Raw genomic sequence first — 22687 nt, 5'->3', positions numbered from 1 at the left:
GAACTATCTGTTATTGTTAATCTAGTCAAAAATAGTACCGGTAATTAATTATTTATTTACCACATAATGGCGCCCGAATAGGGACGAGCCCCTTCCTCACGCGCTGGCGATGCAACGCCGGTCCCCTGACCCTCTGCAGCCGTGACGGAACTATACCGTGCACGTGCAGATATTTCTGCTTCAAGTCTCCCTCAGGCCCACGGAGGAAACGGAGACTGCGGTCCGACATCCAGACGAAGCGGTGTGGAATGCGGTTCGTCCCGACCAGAGCCCAAGCCGAGAGAGCAAGGTCCGAAGTATCTGGAGGCCCACCTGTAACCGAAGTTTCCGAAGTTTCCGAAGTTCGTAGTCCGACGTCGTAGTGGTCCAGTTCAGTCCAGTCCAGTCCGAGGCCTTCCAGTTTCTGCTTTCCCGGTGAGTACCGTCACAGGGGGGTATCTAGACAGGAGCATTAGTTTGTTCCTGGTCCGATGGGTTTGGGTACGCAGATCCAACTCGAAGTATCCACCTAGGTGGGTACGGGTCCTGACGTGTCTCTTTATGGGACCGGTATGTTCTGTACTGTTTTTAGCAGTGCATCCAGTAATTCTAGTAAATTCAGTTCTCGAGAAATTCATGTGTTCTGTTTTCAGTGTATCAGGTAGTATTTCTGTTCGAACCGTTATTCATGTTTTTTTATGTCGTGGTATGAGAGTTTTGTTTGCTGTATTATTACTGTGATTATTGTGTATTGTGTATTCCAAAAATGCCTCTGTTTTCAAAATTACGTCAGTTAAAGACCAGAAAAGGGTTACTCGAAGAAGCAGTTCCTGTCCCTCCTAGGGACAGTCCAGGACATTTTATGTATCACAAGCATGGCTTAGATGCCATAATATATCTAGACTTATGGTCAGACTACACTAAAGATCTTGAAGAGAAATATAGATGGCCTGTATCAGGTACATGGGATGCCGAGTGCATCATGCGAGTAGAAGAAGCATTATGGAAAAAGAAAGCCAGACAGTCCCAGAAAGATGCCATCGAGTTATGGCGCAAAGAATCTCATAAAAGAACCGAAAAAGAATTCAGAAAAACAGAATTAAGTAGGGAATCCTCAGAGAGAGCCCAAGAAAGGGAATTAATCGAAGAAGGTGAACGAGTTAGAGCAGAACAGTCAGACAGACAGAGAAATGCCCTTATTAAAGGTATGTATCCTCTTCTTGCCGAGGGCTTGCCAAAAGCAACCCCGGAAGCATCCTGTAATTTTCCACCGCCATTGGTCCCGACTAAGCTACGTCATAAACCGACCGCAGCTGATATTTTTCTTTCGTCCTATTTGGACGACACAGTACCAGCATATGCAAATCCTGTCCCGCCTGCTCCCGTTAATAATGTAATTCCTGTTCTTCCAGTCACTGGTTCCGGGGACCAAGTTAATGTGCCAGTACCCCCGGACCAGTCCGCACCACGTGTGATGCCGGTTACTTTACCAGCACGTCCAGCATTAGTAGACGATTCTAGTTCAGGAGGAGCGGTAGGAGGTGCTCCTATCACCCCGCCTCAAACAAAACGAATGACGCTGAGAGAAGCAGCGTTACAGCGTACGCCAAAAGTGACTACATACGCAGATCTTAAGCGAAACATTACTGATTGCGCATATGATCCAGTACCAGGTGAGGATCACATGCTCCTGTATTCGATCCGTTTAAGACGAGTTGCCAACTTTTTGGTCACCCTGCCCGACATGAAAGGTCATCTAGACAGAATATATCATTTTATCCGTACAGGGGAGAATCCAGGAAGTATTCACGAAGCTATGGCACACAGAAAGGTCGAGATCCAAAGTATGATTCTGCAATTTATGATTAACTGTTTAATAAGAGAACAAGATTATCCTGATAAAGACAAAGAAGAAATGAAAGTCCTGACTAGGTGGAGTGACAATATAGCCGAGGGAAAACACAAGACACAAGGTTGTATAGAAAGTATGTACAGGAAAATACGAAAAGAAATTGTAAGTATACACGAGAAAGAGAGAGTAAGTAGAGCAACCGAGAAAGAGAATGACTCTTCCAGTGAAGAGGTAGACAGCGAGAATCCTTCCAGAATAGCGTATGTAGGTAGAACTAGGCTTTCCGACCGACATTCATATCTGGATTACAAGAAAGTTTTTCCCTCTCCAGCACCAGAACAATGTTCTCTGGAACAAGTATTCCAGGCTACAGATAAAATCCTGAAATCACGAATAGGTTATAGCGAGCTTAGCACCATGCATGAACAAGAACTAGCCCGATCAGCAGTCCGGTGGACTACTGATTCCGCCACGTTTCCAGACGAAATAGTGGCTCAAACGTTTCTGAAACTGCCCCCAGCCGAGCAGCGACTGGTGGGTATGTATATGATCCAACACCTCATCACACTGTATGAGGAACAGCATTCTGATCCAGGTCCTTTGCACGACGTATTAAACGAGTTACTCCAGTACAGATGGAAAGGTCTAGGTACCGATTTAATTAGTGTCATTCTAGAACAACGCCACAAATACCGAACGTTTCTGAACCCACATTTTGTTCACGCCCCACCCCCAGAAAGTAAATCATTCTACATAGACAGACAGAATCCGTTACGAGAAGTACATCCAGTCAAGAAAGAGGGTGGTGGTCTAGAACGAGTATTTGTTTACACCCCTATCACAAAAATGGAACTCTTAGAAATGAAAAAGTTAATTCCTTGTCATGACAAAGATCCAGCAGGGTTTCACCGTGAATTAAAGGACATGCTCCGTATGGGAGAATACACGTATCCTGATATCATTAAAATGTTAAAGGTCCTGTTGCCTGCGGGCATATATGAAAAACTCAAAGAAAAAGAATGGGAGGTGGGAGAGAAAAAGATAGATTGGACAGCTCTAGAAGCTGAAGATAATTCACGAGTACCAGGTACCGGTCTTGGGGAAAAAGCTAAAGAATTGCCCGAGTTATTGATACAAGTTTTGCCAAGATTACTAGCCACGAAAAAGGAAGACTGGGATGCCATCTCAGCCTGTAAACAGAAACAAGACGAAGATACTAGTGATTTTTATTCTAGATTTGAGAAATGTTTTATTATTAATAGTGGTCTGAAAACAAGTAGTGAATCATACCCTCATCTTTTTGTCACTAAACTAGTCGAGAATTCAAGTCCACAAGTTAAAAATCGAGTACTGAAAGTCGAGAGTACTTGGCAAGCTAATAGTCCGTCACAGATGCTCCAGATGCTCCAGTACCACCAGAACAGAATCAGGGAAGAGCAGGAACACGAAAGGAGACATATGAAAGACACGAAAATGAAAGTATTAGTTGCACAATCTGTTCCCCAAGACAGTCAGAAGAGGGGTACGAATCAAGCCAGTCATCCTGCAGTTCCCGTAAAAGGGACATGCAATTATTGTAAACAGCCCGGTCATTTTATAAGTGAATGTGCAGTTCTGAAACACAACATAGCTACTGGTAAAACTAAAGAAAGACCACGTCCGCCTAGGCAAGAACAAGTTTCACAGACTTCCCAACCACCACAGAATGCACAACAGACAGTTACAGTACCGCAGCCTATAGCTGCAACACAGCACGTTACACAGCAGATGTACCAGTATGCACAGTCCGAGTATCCAGATTATCAGCCGTATTCATGAAACAGCCTAGAGAGGGAGGTAGGCTTGCCTCTCATCGAGATTCCTGTAGATCAAGAGGGTCCCTATGTACACAGTCAAGTATTAGGGAAAGACAGAAAGTTTCTGATTGATACAGGGGCAAGTAGGACTACCATCAGTCATGACGAGGTTCCAGGGGCTCCGCTCTCAGGCTCTAGAAATGTTTCCCTTGGATTTTCAGGAAAGCCTATTGTTAATGAAATATCGAAACCAGTTACTCTAGAAGTTGGTCCATTGTCCCGAACTACAGATTTGTTACTTACGAAATCTTGTCCAGAAAATTTGTTAGGCATTAAAACACTGAAAGAATTAGGAGCAGTAATATGCTGCTCTCCAGAAGGTGTACGTTTGTTTCTCCGTGATTTTAAAGGTCATTATGTATTACGTGATTTTGATCCAAGATTATTGAATGTACCACAGCATTTATGGGCGCAAGGTCCAACTGATGTAGGTTGTATGCATATCACACCCCATCGTGTGACTCTGAAACAAGGTGTTGTATTACCACGAATCCGACAGTACAAATTGCCACCTGAGGCTGTAGCAGCCTTATCCAAAATTATTGACGAGCTCATTGCTCAAGGAGTGGTTGTAGAAACTGACTCCAATGTATGTAATTCTCCTATCATTCCAATTCTGAAACGTACTGATCCAAATGCACCTCCAGTTTATCGATTAGTGATTGACCTTCGAGAACTTAATAAATGTATCATACCCCAGTACCCAGTAGTCCCAGATATTTCTTCTCTATTGACAGCCATTGATTCTGAAGCTACGTTCTTTACAGTTATCGATCTCAAGAACGCATTTTTCAGTGTCCCCATTCATCCAGACAGCCAGTTCCTTTTCGGATTCTGTTTAAATGGAAGGAGCTATAAATTTACACGAGCTCCTCAAGGTTTCACGGAAAGTCCTAGTATTTACAGTCAAGCACTTAAGAGACAACTAGACAATATTCACATGCCAGCTGACACTGCCCTGCTCCAGTATGTCGATGATCTATTGATCACAGCCCGTTCTGAACGTGACTGCGAGCGTGCGTCACTTACAGTTCTGTATTTTCTGGCCGAGATGGGGCACAAGGTGTCCCCTTCCAAATTACAATTCTGTGTCCAGCAAGTGGTCTACTTAGGACACTTACTGTCCAAGAGGGGTAGGCAGTTGACACCTGACCGTATCCAGTTAATAGCATGTCTTCCACAGCCCAAGACACAGAAGGAGGTACGAGCTTTTATCGGCCTCACTTCTTACTGCAGACAATGGATTCCTCAGTATGCATTTCTAGCCAAGCCACTGATACAGTTAACGACACAGGAGACCGCCGTATCGACAAATACAGAAATACTCCTCACCTGAGTTATTGTCACTGAGACCCTCTACTAGCATGGGACCCGTCCTCCCTGCTTATGTTTTAAAACGTGCTGCCACCTATGGTATCCTCAAATGCTCATACCTCAACACCAGGTCCATGGTTAAGCACCATCTGGACATTTTTCTTTTTCTTCAAACTGAGCAGCCTGACATTCTATTCCTTACTGAGACTTGGCTGAATGCTGACTCCCTACCCGATATTTTGGCAGTGGTCCCTTCAGATTATTACATTCTGCATGTGGATAGACCCGCTGACAAAAGGGGCGGGGGGGTCGCCGTGATCTTACGCAAGTCTCATAATGTCTCCCTTCTACCATCTTTGAACCTTATATGCTCAGATAACCTGATTATCAAACTGGATAACAATTGCGGCACTCTACTTATGATCCTCATTTACCGCCCCCCTCAAAATATGCCCAGTTTTGCGGCTGCTTTAGCAGAACAGCTCGCCCCCTTAATAATTTCACATAAAAAAATTGTGCTGCTAGGTGATCTTAATCTTTGGTTGGACTCGGCGGAGTTAGGTACCCAGGCAGCTGCACTGAAAGACGTCCTTCTAGATATGAACCTCACTCAGCAGATCCACCTCCCTACTCATATAAAAGGTCATAGCCTTGACCAAATCTGGTCTCAGAACATACCTCTGGCCATTAACTCCATCTTGCCTTGCATCTGGTCGGATCACTTCATGATCAAATTCACCTTGACCTTTGAAAATAACAGGAAACCTCCTATTCAGCCAGGAGGCAAAACTAGAATCTGGAAGAATGTGGATACCTTGGCTTTTATTGGCACTCTAAGATCTTCTTGTCCTCTCTTAGATCAGGACACTGAAGAAATGGAAGCAGCATTCTCCAGGTGGCTACTTCAGGCAGCCGATGTCTATGCTCCTTGCACCAACTTTCCCCGCTCTCGCCCCAATGACGCTCATAGGTGGTTTTCACCTCTTTTGAAAAGTCTTAAACTTGGAGTTCGTCAGATGGAGCGCAAGTGGCGAACAGACTATTTAGAAGTAGACAGAGTTAACTATCGCAAGACACGAAAGGATTACCAAAAACTGATTCAGGAACATAAAACTGACTACTTCTCTAAAAAGATCCTTAATGCTCACAACAAATCCAAAGAGCTGTTTAACATCGTAGAGAACTTGAGTGCTAGCGACAGAACGTCTCTCCCGATAGCTCCTACTCAGGAGCTGTGTAACTCACTAAATTCTTTTTTTTCGGATAAAATCAGTGCTATCAAACAAAGCATCCCTATTACTCAGTCCCCGCTTTTATTGACTGATAATTTTCACAACACTGCGACCTTGAGTTCACTTCCCCCTGTTGACAGCACTACGCTGCTCAAACTCATCGCCAAAGTTACATCAGGTTCTCCTGACGACATCTGCCCCCCTTTTATCCTGAAAGAAGTGGGAGCCAGTATTCCGGAGGGTATACTCTCTTTACTGAATGGCACGCTCTCTCAGGGTAAAGTCCCTGAAAATTTTAAAAAAGCCCTTCTTATTCCCTTGTTAAAAAAAGTAGGTGCTAATCCGCAGGACCTGCAAAATTATAGGCCCATATCCCTGCTGCCTTACTGCGCCAAACTTTTGGAGGCTCATGTCTGTAACAGCATCTCCAAGTTCTTGGAAGAATCAGAGTATTTTGCACCGAATCAGGCCGGTTTTCGCCCATGTCATTCCACCGAGGCGGTCATCCTCTCGGTGCAGAATACCCTGAGACGGAATGCGGATGAGGGAATACATCAGGCTCTGGTGCTGCTGGACCTCTCAGCCGCTTTCGACACGGTCGACTATAACATCTTGGTCGACCGTGTCGAGCAGGCAGGTCTCAGGGGCCTGGCATTGAGCTGGATCCGCTCATTTATTACTGGGCGCACTCAGGCTGTCAGACTAGGACCTTTCACTGCCCCCACCATATCCTCTACTTGTGGAGTCCCGCAGGGCTCTTCGTTATCACCCCTGCTTTTTAATTTATATCTACGCCCCCTGTTGCACTCCCTTAGGAGGGCCAAAGTAACGATATTCAACTATGCAGACGATTTGCAGTTGATTTTCCCTTTAAACACCAAGGATGCTGTGGATGAATTTCAAAACACTATGTCCCACATTTTAAAATGGATGAACTGCAGTCATCTGAAGCTTAACCCTGGCAAGATCGAACTGGTCTTGCCGGGACTGAGCGCTCTCAGCTGGAACCCCAGCTTCTGGCCTTCCTGCATGGGAACTCCTCCATCTAAGTCATGTTCGGTCAAGAGTCTGGGAATACACATTAGCGAAGACCTCTCCCTTAAAAAACAAGTCGGTGCAGTTGTCTCAGCTAGTTTCTTCCAGCTGAAGAAAATCAAGAAAATTGCTAGCTTCTTTTCCCCGGCCGCTCTCACTCAGATAGTCATCTCCCTGGTTCTGTCCAGACTTGACTTCTCCAACAGTCTTTACCTTGGCATTCAAGCTGGAGAGCTCAAACGCCTCCAGCTGGTTCAGAATCAGGCCACCAGACTCCTTCTGAACCTCTCGAAGAGGCAGTCTGTAAGATCCGGCCTGAAACAGCTACACTGGCTGCCTGTGGAGCAGCGTGTGGCGTTTAAAACAGGGTGCATTGTATTCAAATCTCTGCATGACTCTGGCCCCCTTTTCATCAGAGACATGTTTAAGAGATACACTCCCTCACGTAATCTCCGTTCTATCCATAAATCTCTTCTAACTGTTCCATCTTACAAGAGGAAGCGTCTTGGAGGCAGCTGCTTTGACCTTCTTGCAGCTGGTTTTTGGAACTCCCTTCCCCTCCATCTGAAACTGAATGACAACATCCTCAGTTTTAGACACTCCTTGAAAACCTGGCTTTTCACTCAGGCACACTGTTGAGCTGCTCCCTCCCCTGTGACCCTGCGCTAGCTCCTCCCTACAGCGCCATGAAGCCCCCGGGCGCACGAGCGCTTACAAATACCTATTAACATTAACATTAACATTAACTGTCCTCCCTTGGACCCAGGAACATACACTTGTTTTTAACGAGTTAAAGAAAGCTTTATGTAATGCACCAGTTCTAGCAACACCGAACTACAGTAAGCCTTTTACACTTTTTGTTACTGAACGCGAAGGTACTGCATTATCTGTTCTCACACAAGATCAAGCAGGACAATATAAGCCCTGTGCTTATTTTTCTAGCACATTAGACCCAGTAGCCCAGGCTTTGCCTGCGTGCCTCAAGTCAGTTGCAGCCACAGCACTAGCCATCAGACAAAGTGATTCCATAGTGTTAGGACACTCCCTGACAGTACAAGTTCCACACTCTGTGGAAGTTCTTTTAAACAGAACCCAGACTCAGCACTTGACAATTGCACGTTTAACAGGTTATGAACTGACACTGTTCCAGCCACACATAGAAATCAGACGCTGCAACATTTTAAATCCAGCTACACTGTTACCGTCAGTTACTTCAAATCCTGCCACACATGACTGTGTGGAAGTTGTTAACACCATGACAAAGCCAAGACAAGATCTAACAGATATTGCATTACCTGATCCCGACCTGACACTTTATGTGGATGGTTCATGTATGAGAACAAGTACAGGAGAACTAGTAGCCGCGTATGCAGTGACTACTGAAACTGAAGTTATAGAAACACATCGTATTGACACTCTGTCCGCTCAAGCAGCAGAGCTCGTCGCTCTGACCCAAGCCTGCATACGTGCCAAGAACCTGAAAGTTAATATATACACAGATTCACGCTATGCATTCGGAGTCGTACACGACTTTGGAGTGCTCTGGCAAGAAAGAGGTTTCATGACTTCTCATGGAACCAAGATTCAGCATGGTCTCCTCATTCAAGCTTTGTTAGATGCAATACATTTTCCGACAGCTATTGCTATCATGAAGTGCAAGGCACATACGAAAGTCACTGACATCATTTCCCAAGGTAACGATCTAGCAGATCGAACAGCCAAGCTCACAGCTCAGACTCCAGACATTCCAGTTAACACGACACTGACACACACTCCAGATCAGACTACTTGTATGACAGTTAAGGACCCTACACAAGATGTCATAGATATACAGTTACATGCTACTCCCGATGAAATCAAGAAATGGTCCGAACAAGGAGGGGTCCAGACAGATCAAGGATGGTTGACGAAGGGAAAAGCCACATGGTTTCTCCCCGACTCTATGGTTCAAGTCATTATTAACACCGCACATAGTCCTGCACATTTAGGAGAAAAAGCCATGTTAGACAGTATCCAGAACCTTTGGTTCAACAAGCATTTACGAGCAGCAGCCAAGCAGAAAGTGCGTACCTGCATGATCTGTTGTCAGTTCAATCCAGGTAAAGGTGTCCCGGTGGAAAAAGGGGGATTCCATCCTCCCGACCACCCTTTTGAAGTCCTCCAGATGGATTATATTCAGATGGAGCGATGCCGAGGTTTCAAGTATGTCCTCGTAGTGGTATGCGCTTTGTCCAGGTGGACAGAGGCATATCCAGTCCCAGATTACACAGCTGCGACCACTGCCAGGCAGTTGGTTCGTGAGTTCTTTCCCCGCTATGGATTACCTAGGGTCGTGTATTCAGATAACGGCCAGCCATTCTCATCCGAGCTCATGAAACAAGTATCCCTTCTGTTAGGGTACCAGTGGAAGTTCCATTGTGTACGCCATCCTGAAGCAGCCGGTCTCGTAGAGAGACATAACCAGACTTTGAAAATCCGAATTGCCAAAGTGTGTGCAGAGAAAGGTGTAGATTGGATAGTAGCCCTGCCAGTCGCCCTTTTTTTCATGAGAATGGTCGCTCATTCCCGTTCAGGACTATCTCCCTACGAGATAATATTTGGTCGTCCCCCTAACATGTGGGGTACACCTAGACCCCGTACGATTACCGATATTGACAGTAATATGCTGACAGATTACCTTGCTTCCTTGATGTCTGCACTACAATCTTGTCGTTCACAGGTTGCCGCTACATTTCCAGACAACACCGACGTGAAACCGCATGAAGTCGTTCCGGGGGATTTCGTCCTGGTGCGCAATTTTGATCGTTCAAGTCCGTTGGAGCCCCGTTGGAAGGAGCCCCAGCTGGTGTTATTAACAACAAGGACCGCCGTCAAGCTCGAGGGACGTAAAGGCTGGGTGCATACCAGCCACATCAAGAAATTCCATGGATTACGGCAAAAGACATTTATCAAAGACTGCCCTAATCTCAAGGACTGCCCAAACACAGACTCTGAATCCAAACTTCCCCTGTTAGAGAAAACTCCGCAACAGGAGTATAAAGCAAAACTCCGGTCTAGTAAAGTAAGTCAGCCAGTTTAATTGTCTAAGTCCCTCTCGGGTGAAGCGGTTAGACAGGTTCCTGACATGTATGAGATAGACCCACACAGTGAGAGAGTTAGTCAAAACTCTAAGAGATGTATTATCATTTTATTCTTTTTATTGTTCCTGAGTCTTATGGTTACATGCATAAGTTATGCGTTACATTTATGTTTTCCTATTTCCCATGTACATATGTTTTCTAATGTTACAGTAGAGCACACATTTAGTGACCTGCCTCCTCACGAGTTATCTTATCGTCTCGCTATGCGTAACAACACTTTTATTCGAATGCTGCATTTTTCACACCAGACCAGCAATGCCACTAATTGTTGGGTATGTGGTCGGCTCCCCCCTTTCCAGACGCCGAAGGGAGTTCTGCCGCTCTTTCCTTATCCATTCTCACACAATGGTTCGTGGGGAGCATGGTCCACGTTAACGTCATCCTCAACTGATATGTCCTTTCTGAATAGAACATGTTTCCCAGACAAGCAAGGTCTTACCCATAGAACAGGGTTAGATCTAGAAAATGAAGTATATGATTTAGGTAATTATTCCTCGAATTTCATGGTTCTGAATGTTCAGTCCGATACTACTCCAGATTTGCCTGCTATTTCAGTACTACCAGTCAAAGGCGAATTATGTATCAGAAAGAATGGTTCCGCACAAGTAGGACATAGTGATTGTACTACTATGGTCGAGTATAGTGACAGTGGGAAATCTATTTTCAAAGCCTCACGTCATTCTTATTTTGTGTGTGGTCAGACCGCATATGTTCGTCTGCCCCTCGATTGGGATGGAACATGTTACATTGCCTTCCTACTGCCACCAGTTTTTCTAGCCCCATCTGATTATCACAGAAACACACATCTAGTACACATTAGACATAAAAGGGAGATCGAGTCCCCAATTGTCGATCAAACTGAAACTACTCTAGAACAGTATCAAGATTTCAATAAAGGTTTCTTCTTCTTTATAGGCCCTGTCCAGAATAGTAAGCTAATACGTAGGTTAACCAGAACCCTTGAAGCAGTAGTGAATGAAACTACTTCCGCTCTAGGTAACTTAACTGAAGAACAATCTGCTATGAGATTTGTCGTGCTCCAAAATCGTCTCGTTCTTGACGTCATACTGGCCGATAGAGGAGGAGCTTGTAGAGTCATCGGATCTAGTTGCTGCATTTTTATTCCTAATAACGCGCCGTCTGTTTATTCAGCTATAACCAGACTTCATAAAATTGCCCATCAGTTACACCAGAATCCAGGCACCTGGACATGGTCCGGTTGGCTCTGGAGTATCATATCTGCCTGGGGATGGAGAGTATTGTCATTCCTAGGTATAGCAGTAATGATCATATTCAGTTGCTGCCTTTGTTTACAATGTGGCCCTGCGATTTGCGGCATGTGTGCTACCTCTTGTATTCCTAGTCCTAAGTCCCGTTCCAAGACAATTCGAGATGAGCAAATGATGCTATATGAAATAACAGATGGTATCCTGATGGAAACGTAGGGCACAAGGAGGGAATGTGGAAAAGTGAATTTTGCCATGTTATATGTGCCTACGTGTTCCCCATCTTATGTTATATGTGCATGATCGATATGCATGTATCCCCCTTTTTCGATTAAAGACGCAATTATAGTTGTGTCCAGCTCTAGTATGCCAGTTCCCAGTTCTCGTGAAAGCAACGAGTATTAGGCCTATGTTGCCACGTTTTACAGTGTGCACGTTAATTCAGTAAAATGTCCCCGTTTCTAGGCCTCAAAAGGGCCCGAATACCAGATTCAAGCTCCTGTATCCTGAACCTGCTCCGAGGAGCGATACAGCCCCCACCTGCATCCCTGACCCTTCACTTCCTTTCGCGCAGCACAGTGCCCGGCCCGGCCTGGCTCTGCCTGCTTGTCTGCCAAGAGTATGTTATGCTTCTAGTTATCAGTTCAGCTCCTCGTCTTTGCATTCCTAAGCTACTGAATCGCATCAACAGTTTCAGCCAGGGTCTAGCCTTTCTGTCTCCATGCAAGAGAAATACTGTATTAATATTCATAGAATACCCCTAGCACACGCAATACATGTAGAATAAATGCATGCACCAGCCTTAGTGTCAAGTAGCCTTTGCCCTGATAACTTTTAGATTCTATCAACATGTACTCCAAACACCAGATACCAGATATGTTATAGGTACATGTCGTCCTGACACCGCAGACTTTAGTCTCCTCTTCTAGTGCAGAAGTCATAGCCCCCAGTTCTCCCTAGTAACACGTCATTGCCCGTTTGCGCGCACCACTAGGTTAAAGGTCCTAGCTGCTCGAGTAGCCCCCTCCATGTTTCCGCCCCATTCATGACATTTTCTGTGACGTTCATACCACATGTCTCAGTGCACGCCCTGTACACGCCTTCTTTCTCCACCCATTCACTCTTATCTTACGTTTGTCATAAGTTACGCCTACTGTATGCAATGTAATGTAATGTATTACTATATATATGCTGCACTGTCGATGAAACATTGCAGCTGCCTTCCTTCCTTCCTGTTTTATTTCAGGCTGTCCCGTTCCAGTCCTTTCCTTTTTGCCTGAATAAATCCTTCTGACTCGGACACATCGGATCCTGCCTCTTATTTATTGAACTATCTGTTATTGTTAATCTAGTCAAAAATAGTACCGGTAATTAATTATTTATTTACCACAGCCTTACATCAAGTGATGAACCTACAGGTGGGCTTTTAGTAGGGTATTTGTGACACATACAGTAAAGGCATTTTTTGCTGAAAATATCATGAGTATCCCACCAGAATCAGGTCTGACGATATGTATGTTTCTGTTCATTGGTCAGCGCATTCTGACATGTTGTCTGTTAATTTCAACCTTCCCTGAAGCATGCCATGGTACTTGTGTATCCTTCCACTGTTAGGGTTGTAGGATATACTTTTCCCTGCTCCCTTGATGTCTGCTTAAAAACACTTTTAGCCTCACACGCATACTCTATGTGAATGTATGTCGTTACCGGAGGCTTTTTTTTCTCTTTTTAATACTTCACTCAAAAATTTTTTATGATATTTACGTATTTATTTTAAACTTGCCTTGTAACTATGCACTTAGAGGCACATCCAAGCCGCATACTTTAAATACTTTGCTCAACATTCTTTGCTTATTTCTTAATTTCAATGGCACGTACACTTTAAACTCTACCTGTGAATGTCATTGACAGATGCACATCCTGGACACATACTTTTCTTTCAACCATTTAAAAACAATTTCCATATTATATATTTTTGCCGCCTTGAATTGCAACAGATTTTTACTTTTAAATATCTCTATTTGCACAGCTAACTAGACTTATAATGCTACATCTTACCCAAACACCCGTAGTACCAACCTGCCGTAAGAAAATAAAGAGCTATGATGCAGCCAGTGCTTGCCACGTCAGAGCACTTTTTTCCTAACTGTACTATTTAGTTTAATTTTTGGGGAAATCAGTTGATGTTTGCACACATTCGAGACAACAGTGTTGCGGAACAAAAGTGGGTTTCATAAACTGATATTCGGTTTCTTTGGCTGCTTACATTTATTTGACTAAATATATTTTCAAAAGCTCACAAAGTTTTGCAATCTGTGCTCTCACAATCTTTTCATTTCCTTATCTTAACTGACATTACTGATGCAAACAACCGGAAATAAAAGTACAGGCATTTGTGAGAGGCCCCTGCGGTGAGCGGGCGTGAGAACTCAACTTGTTGTGTAGACAGTCAGTGACTGCAGAGCTCTGAGCTGTGTCACTTTCACAATTGCTTTAGGGGCTCCCAGTTGTGAAGTTACTTTGTGCAGCTGCCTGCATACAGGGAAATGCAGAGCAGCCTCTCAGCTAAACTAACAGTTACAGGCTGAATGAAGATGTGTGTTTGGTATCCTGTGCTGCAGGAGACAGTACGGGCTACAAAGCAGGTTGAAGATGTGATCCTTCCTCCTGCCCCAGCAGACAACAGGTCTCCTGGGACTTGTAGTCCCTTTAGCAGGCAGTTCAGTTCAGTTCAATAAAAACTTTATTCGGCCACGTTCTGGCCATAAAAGTACATTTCACTGTAAAGGACACAAACAGATAAAATGTATAACTGCGGTACGAATGTGGTTAAGAGCACAAATAAAATTCATCCATATAATAAAAACATTTCCAAACAGAGCAAAGTCATTGCTATTGTCAAACCATGTTTTTTCTTTTGCGTACAGCCCCTGATAAAAAACTTGCGACCCCTTTACAAATAAGTGGGGAGTAGAACACTTGCAGGTAAATCAGTGCTGGTCTTACTTGTGCAAAATAGCAATTTCTTAAAAGTGGTAGAATATATTTTGCTCGCAGCTCAGTATAAAAGCAACAGAAGAACATACAGTGCAACAGATCTTGGTCAGAAAATGTCACATGCACATGACTGTAAGGTTCCTTGCTATGAGAAACCTTTAGGTACAGAAAGGAACCAATGGATACAATTACATTTAAGATAAAAGAAAACGATGATGCAATTTATTAACAAAAGACCAAAAAAGTTAATCTAAAATCCTAGGACTTATAATCATAAAATGTCTGCATGTATTTATTTATTTATTTATTTATTTATTATAAAGTTTTGTATAGCGCGAACAAGACCCGTGGGTATCAGAGCGCTTAACATAGAAGGCATATGAGAAAGACATATATATACGACAGTTATACGGATAACAAATATGAGGTAGATGATAAATATACAATATACGTGTGCAGTGAGCGTTGATAGTCAATGGTGGGTGTACTTCTATCTTAAGTAAAATGTAAAAGCAAGTCTGACAGTTAGGTCATGATCAGATCGTGAATGTTCTATTCTAGGTAGTGTATTTCTTCAACAGAAAGCTCTTCACTTCTCGCTTAAATGAAGCCACATTTTGGATCTTCCTGATGTTAGGAGGGAGTGAGTTCCATATTCTGGGGGCAGCTCCTGAGAACGCTCTGTCATAGGTTTTTTTCTTGTGGAAAAGGGCTGGCCGTAGTAGGAATTCCTCAGTACTCCTCGCTGGTCGATTACCTCCCGATAGCTGGATTTTCTTCGCTAGGTATCTTGGGGTGTTGTGGTGTAGCGCTTTATGGGTGATACATGCCATCTTCATTTGGATTCTCGCTTCATAGGGTAACCAGCTTAAAGCTTTCAAGTGTGGCGATATGTGATCGTATTTTCTTGATCCGGTGATAATTCTTGCCGCAGCGTTTAGGCATGCTTTCAATGGCGCTGTGGACAATTTTGGTAGTCCCGCTAAGGTGGTGCAGCCATATTCAATCCTAGAGATAACTAAGGATTGGATTGCTAATTTGAGATCTGCTTCTGAGATGAATGGTTTCAATTTTCTTAAGTAGTTCAGGTGGAACCGGGCATTTTTAGCCATTGAGTTGATGTGGGCTTTCATGTCCAGATTCTCGTCCAGAGTGATTCCTAGCGATTTCGCTGACTTGATTAGTGTTGGGGTGCAGTTTAGCGCAGTCACCACTTTCGTCCATTCCTTTATTTCCGTATGGCTCCTCGCTGGTGAGATTAGTAGGAACTCTGTTTTGTGAGCGTTCAACTTCAGCTGGTTGGTGGTTAGCCATTGTAGAGCCATTTTTAGAGTCTCGTTCATTAGCTCCATGTCTTTTAGGGAAGAGATCTTTAAGTATATTTGCGTGTCGTCTGCATACATGTGATAGGATATCTGTGATTTTTGGAGAATTTCTGTGAGCGGTTCGACGTAAAGGTTAAACAGATCTGGGGATAATGATGATCCTTGAGGGACTCCAATTGAAATAGGGAATGGAGGTGAAATAGACTGGTTGACCAGGAATCGCTGTGTCCTGTTCTGTAGAAAAGAGATAAACCATTCCAGCACGGTTCCTGACAGGCCCATCCTGTCCCGTAACCTGGTCAATAGAGCTTCGTGATTTACCGTGTCGAAGGCCGAGGACAGATCTAGGAGAATCAGTAGACATGCTTTGTTTTGGTCAAGTGCCTGAAGAGCATCATCGACAATATGGAGGATCGCTGTTTCAGTGCTGTGCCCTGCTCTGAATCCTGATTGGCATTCATCAAGCAATGAGAATTTGGTGATGTGTCGGCTTAGTTGGTTCTGAACGCATTTCTCAATTAGTTTGGCCAGTAGCAGGATGTTGGTCACTGGGCGAAAGTTGTTTGGGTCTGATCTATCTGCTGAGGGTTTTTTGATTATGGGAGCAACTTGACCTGTTTTCAGGCAGTCTGGGAGGATCCCTTGTGATAGTGAAGCATTTATAATTTCAGTCCATAATGGAACCAAAACGTGATTGAGTTCTTTTACACATTTTGCAGGTAATGGGTCTTGGTAGTGGTTGTTTGGCTTTATTTCGGAAAGCGTTTTGGCGATACTGTGCTGGTCATATAGTTCGAACGTATCCCACCTTGCCTCATTTTTTGTCTTGGTACTCTCCGTTGTCACAGCAGTAACTCTCGTAGGCATAGGATCTGTGGGAAGGTTTGCCACGGCGTTTTTGAGCTCTACTTCTAGCGATTTCGCCTTCTCTGTGAAAAATGTAGAAAATTCTTCACAATTTAGAGGTGTTTTGGAGTTCTCATGGACTGATTTGGCTAGTTTGTTTGATTGCTGCTTTAGGATTTCAAAGAGTTTCCGTGGTCTGTTTTTGGCACTGTCCAGTTCTGACCGTATGAATTCTTGTTTTGAGTTGATGATCTTTTTGTTATATTGGCCTCTAATTTTTCTGAGTGCTTTCAGCTCTGGGGATGAAGGGTGTTGTCTCCATTTTCTTTCGGCCATTCTCAATTTGCGCCTTTCTTCATTTAGTGATTCATTAAACCATGGATTTTTTGTCTTCTCCGAGATATTTTTCATTTTTGGTGGCATGGTGTTGTTGACAATATTTCCGACCGTTGTTATGTAGTGGTCGGTCAGCTCGTTCACATTATGCAGGTTGTTATGCGGTTTTAGGTCTCTTTCACAGCTTTCAACTAGTAACTTTAAGTTTGCATCTCTTGTGTCTCTAACCCATTTTTTGGTCTTGAGGGGTTGTCTGGTCATGCCTTTTACCATTATAGGTATCACGAATGTTATGGCATGATGATCCGACCAGTCACATGGTGTTATAGAGAGGATTGATGTCTCTTTGTTTCGTGAGATAATCCAGTCTAACGTCGCTCCTTTCGAGTGAGTGGGTTGTGTGCATATTTGAGTAAGGTTCAGTTCATCAAGGAAGTCTTTCAGCGATTTGACCAGTTTGTCGTTGTGGTCCTCCCAATGTAAGTTGAAATTGCCAAGAAATATGTTGTTAGTGCCGTCATTGGAGTTGGTCGTTATGATCTCCATTAGCTCCTCTGTAAACTTTGCGTTGTCTCCTGGTGGATGGTAAAAAGAGTGCAGGTTGCATCTTTGGTTGTTGATTGTTCTTATATTAAGACCTAGGTATTCGCTGGATTCTAGAGGGTCGGTTAGGATTTGTTTGACCTCAATATCAGATCTGTGAATGCAGGCTATACCTCCTCCTAACTTTATGGGTCTATCAAGTCTCAAAATGTTATATTGGGGTGGTACTAGGAGATCCATGGAAGGGGATGAGGATTCCGTGAGCCATGTTTCAGTGAGGACTGCTATATCAATGTCCTTATTAATGATGAGGTCAGCTATATTCGAGGAATGTTTGGTTGCCGACCGACAGTTGAGTAGTAGACATGTCAGCGGTTTTTCTTTGTTGCTAATTTCGCCAATCTTATTCTCTGTTGCTGTGAACTGTATCTGTTGTAGATTGTGAGGGTTAGATGTTCTATCATTCTTTCTCGCTGTTCTGTTTGGGTCGAGTGGTACTGTTCTGATTCTTTCCTCTCTCTCGTGGTCCAGTATTTCATATGATCGGGTTAAGGCCAGAGTTTCCTCTTTTGATAATGGTTTTGTCCTATTCGGTCGGTTGTCATTATGTTTCGGCTGCCAGACCGTTTCGTTATTCTTTTTTTGTGAACAATTTACAACGTTTTGGATGTGCGTGACCTTGGCGTGAATGCCAATAATAGGTTTCTTAAGTTCTTTTGCTTCCCTATCCAGATTTCTCCTAGTTAAGAATTGCGTTTTTATAACTTTCACCTCCATGAGGTGCAGCTTTCTTGGTTGATTAAATAACTCTGGTCGTCTAGTGCTGAAAGCTGCCGAGAAACATAGCTTAACCAGGGAATATTCGATACAGTCTGAGTCCAGTGATTTGTGAATATTATCAATTATGTTGAGGATTACGGTTTCAGTGCTACATCCTTTCCTGAAACTCGACTGATAGGAGTCGAGGAGGTTGGTATTGTCCAGGTGTTGAGTTAATTGTTGGAGTACACATCTTTCCAGGATTTTGGAAAGATGAGGAAGGTTGGAGACAGGTCTGAAGTTGTTTAGGTCATTTATGTCAAGGCCTGTTTTTTTTAATCAGTGGGGTGACTTGACCCACTTTCAGACAATCTGGAACGATTCCGCTTTTAGGAAGGTGTTTATAATCCTGCACCAGAGTAGAGCAAGGGAGAGTTTCAATTTTTGGGTGAGTTGAGCCGGGAGAAGGTCTAGGGTGTGAGATGAAGGTTTAGAGGTGGAAATAAGTTTGACTATCTCTTCCTCTGGAATGGGTTGGAAGAGTGACCAGGATTTGGTGTTGGGAGTGGGAGCGCAGCTGAGCACCCCAGCTGGGCTGCTAAGGTGAGGGGAGGAGCAGTTGATGTCTAGTGTGCGCTCGATCTTGGAGATCTTGTCATTGAAGAAGGTGGCGAAGTTGTTGCACCGTTCTTTGGAAGCTTGACCCAGGGATAAGCAGGTTTGGAGGTTTGTTGTCTGATGATCTTAAAGAGCTCCTTGGGTCTGTTTTTTGCGCAATCCAGTGCAGAGGGGAAATATACAGATTTTTTGTTTTTGATATGACTGTTATATTTCTTCCTGATAGATCTGAGTTGATCGTGGTGGGAGGTAGTGGGCATGCTCCTCCAACGGCTTTCTGAGGCCCTTAGTTGTCTCCTTTCGTCGTTGATGTCAGAGTCAAACCAGGATCGGGACAAGATGGCTTGTTTTTTTTTAAGCTTCAGGGGTGCTAGTTGGTCCAGCAGGGAAACCATATTTATGTTGTATAGCGAGGTGAGGTCATTTGTGGAGAGATCCTTGCCGCTGGGTAGGATCAACTTTAGCCTCTCTTCCATGATGTCCAGGGGGATCTGGGAGAGTTTTCTGGACCATTTGGGGGGGATCTTGAACAGGAGGCAGGGATGGAGATTTTTTGTTGATGTGGAATAATATCATGTGGTAACCTCCCACCACTGTGCAGGTATGTGTCTGCAAAAAGCAGTTATCGGGGGGTATACCATGCTCGTCAAAGTGTTTTAGATTGCCTTTTGATTGTTGTTTTTGAATATTGCCTCTTAACTTGGTTTACACTATGTGTAACATAACAATGGTTTTGATTGCACATTTGTATTAATGTCTTGACCAAATTTAACTTTTGTAATATAGTTTTTAAAATTCTTTTTATCAGTATTGCTTTTATCACTAGCGCAGTCGAATAAAACTTTTTTGAATTGATATTGACCCATCCTTACAATTTGCTGGTTGGATATGCCAAATTCCAATCTTATTTGTGCAGGTGATGCATTGGTGGAGAGCTGAAACAAAAATGTATAAACTTTGGTAATAGCATTATTTAAAAGTCTAGGGTCCTTGCCGCAGAGTGCTTCACTGCAGTAGGGTAGACTGGGCAGCATTTCTGCATTTATTACTTTTAACAGTGGGCAATAACAAGACCCCACCAAGGAACTCTGCAATGTACGAAATACCATTAGTAGGGAGTTAATTCTCTTTATCAACTCTGTTTTATGTAGACAAAATGAGCCCTTATCGTCGAACAAGAACAGTTTTGTAAAAACCATTTATATTTATTGCATTTCAATGCCTTGTTATTAACTTCCATTACTTTCGTTTTAACTTCATTTATTACCATCCTGTTCTCCATTCAGTATTTTGATATTTTGTTTATTAGACATTGTGATCTTATTTTTGTTTGACTTAATAAAATAAAGTCATCGGCATATAACAGATTTGAAATTTGTCTATCTGGCAATTTAGCTGGATCAGTGATCTTGTTATCCAACACTTCTGTTAAATCAGATAAAAATAAATTAGATGGGGTGCAAGTATGAACCCTTGTTTTAAACCCTGAGATGTTTCAATTTTTCTAGATAATTCTGTGCCTTTAACTAATCAAACCCCAGTCCTGGTCTCATTATATAGTAATTGAATTGCTTTTAAGAGGCCCGGGCCGATACCTTGTTTCTCTAATTTTCGACAGTCAAAAGCAGATTTAAAATCCACAAAACATAAGTACTGCGGTTGTTTCCTGAGTTTGTATTTTTCAATTAGGATTGCAAGTATTATAGTTGTTGTACCTTGTCGTTGCATGAACCCCGGTTGATTTGGTGGAATTATCTGCATTTTCGTTGCCCATTCTGTTAATTCTGACAGGAGGATACCTGCAAAGAGTTTTTTTTTTTGCAGTGTTTTATATAGCGCGAACTAGACCCGAACCGAATCAGGTATCAGAGCGCTTTACATAGCACCAGTTACGTTACATTTTAGGCACGGGGAGATTGAGTGATTTGCCCATAATCACAGGAGGTTTTGGAGTCGTTACCGAGTCTCGAACCCAGATCCCCAGGTCCGAGGTCGAGCGCCCTAGCCGTTAGGCCAACTCCTCTCCCAGTTTGGCTTTCCATATCTTGCAACATTATTAATCGATGGTTTGTTGGTTGTTCCCACTCTTCGCTATTATAGATAGGTGATTCCGGAATGATCGACGTTTGCAAGGCTTGGTTAAAAACACTTGTTGGGTAATCTGCCCTGATAGGCACATTTTCTTTATAGAGTGCGGCTGAGATCCCATTGGGACCAGGGGCTCCATCAAATCTCTGTTAACACATAAGCTTATATGCTTGGTCTTCAGTTGTATGCAATTCATTTTCCTTATTATCCGTCACTAATATTGTATTATCTGGACCTGGGTTGAACTCCATATCTGGATTGTAATTCAAATGAAGTTGTAAGAACTTAATCCAACCAGATTCAGTTAATATAGAGGATGTTGTGTCCTACTAACTCTATTCAAGTTGTTAATCATTTTCAAAAATTCTCTTCTATTGTTCTTTTTGCTAGTATATAGGGCTTTTGCTCAAAGGGCCTCATTTACTTATGATTTCTTTTCCCAAATTAGATTTCTCACATCTGTACTATATTTTCTTTAATTATCCACTATAATCTTGATTGTCTGGCCACTTCTTTACCATTCTTGATAGGCCGTACCATATTTATTTACTTTCTTAGCAGGTTTGTAATATCCCATACCGGCTTCTAATTTAAAAGGATAGGAGGCCCAGGTCTCCTGGAGAAGAATAATTTTAAAATTGCATGATGTTGTATTCAGATGCTCATTTTGAGACTCTGATTTTATACCTTTTATATTCCATTAGCATATATCTAGCCTTTCTCTTCAATTAGATACCTCTTCCTGGACACCGTTAGGTTGATTTTGTCAATCTTGGTTTGCTCCATGTAGGTCTGCTGTCAGCCACCGAAATTGTAGTTCCTCCACTACTTCTCTTTTATTTTCCGTAGTGAATATAGAACCTTGGCCAATAGTTTTACCAATAGGATTTTTCAGTATTGAATATACCTGCTTGTTGTCTGACTGTAAAGTGGGCTAGAAGGAGACTGACGAGGTTGTGGTTTGGGTGACAAAGTCTATTTATTTGTACTCCTGACACCAAACGAAAACAAGGAATTCACAGGGAACCCGGTATGACATCAGTCTATACACAGTCTCTATCCAGGGGGGTTGTGGGATACGTAGTTCACTGTTTCTTTCTGAGGTCGGGTAAGTGTACAGGGATGTCGTCTGCTGGACCGGGTCTCGTTGTGTTCCAGACCGAGGTAAACCAAAAGAAAGAAAGAAAGAAAAGAACCAACAGGAAGGCATTCTTCTTCCGTATTTATGACGCGGGATGCAGGGGGAAGTGAAGGGAGATCACCACCGTCACCACTGTGTAGCGCGTGGTCCTAGCGAGTGGGTCTAGCGTTCTTATGCTTCCTTACTCGTACCTCGCCCAACCTTCCCCGGCACCCAGGCCCCTCCCGGCAGTAACCCGAGGCGCCCCGTACCTTGTGAAGCCACGACCCTTCTCCTGGGCCGTGGCGGGCTTCAGCATAGTGCCAGCTAGGGTCTGGCTGCCCTTCTCCTCGTTCGTCCATGCTCACGTCCTGCTCCGAAGGCTCTCCGATAACGTCTGGCTCCGTCCTCCCTTCTGGCG

Source organism: Lissotriton helveticus, chromosome 1_1 (assembly GCF_964261635.1).
Source record: "Lissotriton helveticus chromosome 1_1, aLisHel1.1, whole genome shotgun sequence".
Taxonomy (NCBI): domain Eukaryota; kingdom Metazoa; phylum Chordata; class Amphibia; order Caudata; family Salamandridae; genus Lissotriton; species Lissotriton helveticus.
This window is presented reverse-complemented; position numbering follows the sequence as displayed.